The sequence below is a fragment of the Oryzias melastigma genome, unplaced genomic scaffold, assembly GCF_002922805.2.
Source record: "Oryzias melastigma strain HK-1 unplaced genomic scaffold, ASM292280v2 sc01518, whole genome shotgun sequence".
Taxonomy (NCBI): domain Eukaryota; kingdom Metazoa; phylum Chordata; class Actinopteri; order Beloniformes; family Adrianichthyidae; genus Oryzias; species Oryzias melastigma.
This window is the reverse complement of record NW_023418100.1, coordinates 1-2,361: the sequence shown is the minus strand read 5'-3', so window position 1 is coordinate 2,361 and position 2,361 is coordinate 1. Positions and strand designations below refer to the sequence as shown.

General features: G+C 41.6%; 1 long non-coding RNA gene across 1 annotated transcript; it reads left to right on the top strand.

Moving 5' to 3' along the window:
* Positions 1-848: 848 nt before the first annotated feature.
* On the top strand, positions 849-1,139 carry LOC118598504. Its single transcript, XR_004947573.1, has 2 exons — positions 849-892; positions 965-1,139. It is a non-coding gene; the product is annotated as an uncharacterized LOC118598504 (long non-coding RNA).
* The last annotated feature ends 1,222 nt before the right edge of the window (positions 1,140-2,361 follow it).

Genomic DNA, 2,361 nt, shown 5'->3' with positions numbered 1-2,361 from the left:
TCCACTTGGAGGGCTAAATGTAGGAGTAGGGAAGCAATCTGAAATCTGGAGTCTGGAGCAAGATTTGCTTCATTTCATATTAAGCCTTATCTAGCTGCAGGTAGTGGACATGTGCTAGTAAACAGTAGAAAAAGAAGAGGAAGCCCCTCCCTGCTTCTCCAGTGTGAACAGTGTTAGGTAAGCATGTGTTAAATTCAGTGTGTTCTCAAATGCTCAATGTAAATGTTCTGAATTTTCTGAATAAACCCAAAAGAAAAATTTCCATCCCCTCCTGAAGGTGTGACCCAGACTCTGGTTCAGGTCCTGGTCTGATACTTAGGTGGTTTCCTTCGATAGTTCCCCTGGTTTGGTCGAAGCAATAGATCTTTGATCCTCTTGAGAATGGGGGTTTCTGTTCGCTTACAGAAGAGTTCTGCTGCCCTGGAGGTGGCATTTCCTCATTTTCAGATAAATCAAATGCCTATTGAAAGGCTCATCTTGGTTTAACTGTACAACCTTATCATGAACCATATGCTGTCTGTACTGAAGATCATTATCAATTTATAATTATAGCATTGTATGATTAAGAAAAAAATTAAGAATAATTAAAGGATATCTGAATTTGTTCATTTTTTTCTTTTATTTTTTTGCTTCTTTTCTTGCCAAGATCAGTGAAACTTTTCCAGCTTGAAGGAAATGATCAGCTGATTGATAGACACCGTTCCAAACGATCTGATCCTCTTATGCTCCACAGTTCTGGCAGCTGCATGACCCACAATCCAAGATGCAGTCATGGAGACAGTTGCATAACCAGGGCTGACCTGAGACCATGTGAGGAGAGCTTACTCCGGCTGACCTGCAGTAAACTCCTCTCACTTCCATTTTCACCTCCTTTCCTGAAGCAGGTGTCCAGGTGAGTTCAAGTTTCACCTGAGAGGACAACTCCCTCACATCCTCCATGATGTCCCTTCTGCTTTATGCTCAGTTCCTGGAGCAGAGTTCCTCAGGCAGCAGAGCTGCTCAGCCTAGTTCTGATCGTGATGAACCGGACCCTGAAGAGTCTGATCAGTGTTCAGAGTAAACACTGTCAGTTCAGAGGATGAGATCCAAACTGTTATGCTATCCTGCTATTTTATTAAAAACATCTGATAACAAAACTATAGAATGGATACTGTTGAAATAATGTTTTATTTTGACTTCTTTTTCCATCTTTATTGTGACTCTTTTTATAAATATATAAAAATAGTATTTTTAGTAGCTTAGTTAAAGTCTGAACCCCTCTGTTCTGATGAGTCAACTTTTTAAAAACATTGTTTTTGTCTGATACTTTAACTGACGGTATTTTTTTTTTACTTTTAATAATATTCAGCTTTATTTTTTTATTATTTGGAACACTTCAACATAAATCTGTCCAAAAAAATCGTTTTATTTTTGTTTATTTCATTTTTGTGAAGAAAAAGAAAAAAGAAAAAACTCTTGTCTCTGTCTGCGCGTGTGGTGGGAGGGGCCTGTGGGAGGCGGTGTCACGCTGTGAGCGATCTGTGAGCTTACTGGCTGCTGAATGAGCTCGCGCTCGGGGGTCTGAGCGGCGCGTGCGAGCGGCACTCATTCAACCGCTGATGCTGCGAGCGCGCGGAGCGTCCCAGAGAGCAGTGCGGGGAAAAGGGGGAGTCTCTGTGCTCGCGTGCGCGTCGGAGGGGAGATGGGAATGCGCTGAACAGCTTTGAAGAAAAAGCTCTGAGTTCAGTCATGGAGTTACCGCGGAGGTCACGCGCGCGTGCCGCGCTGCACTGAGGCACATCATGACCGCCGCGCGGCAGTTGGAGAGGCGCCGCTCCGCACTGACGCTCTGAATCATCCTGTTGCCCTTCTTCCTATATTCTTCATCTTTGCGGGAAAACACACAGTACAGGTGAGATAGGCGCGAAAGGAAGGTCACGTGTGGCTGTTTATGTGGGGACAAACAAAACAAATTCGGCGTGTGCGCCTTTTAATGAGCTGCTGTAATCTTATTTGTTTTTTTTCCGATTCATTCTTTGTTTTACCCAATTTTTTCCCAGCTTTTGAATGTTTCTGAGCATAAATGTCTCTCAGAACTGACATTTGGTTTTATATAAATTGAATTAACCTTTAATGATCAAATTAATCCGGTTTGGACAGTTTTTAGGGATAGTTGGGTCTAATTCTAAATCTAAAGATTTTCTTCCTGTTTTATCTAAGAAAGAGTTACAACTTTTTGATCCTCTGTGATATTTTTTTTTATATTCTGCTGCAAAGGTTGCAAATTTGTCAAATTAACTCTGAAAATAATGATCAGGAAAATAAAATTGTATTTGACAGTAGGGCTGGGAATCACTGGGTACCTCACGATACGATACGATA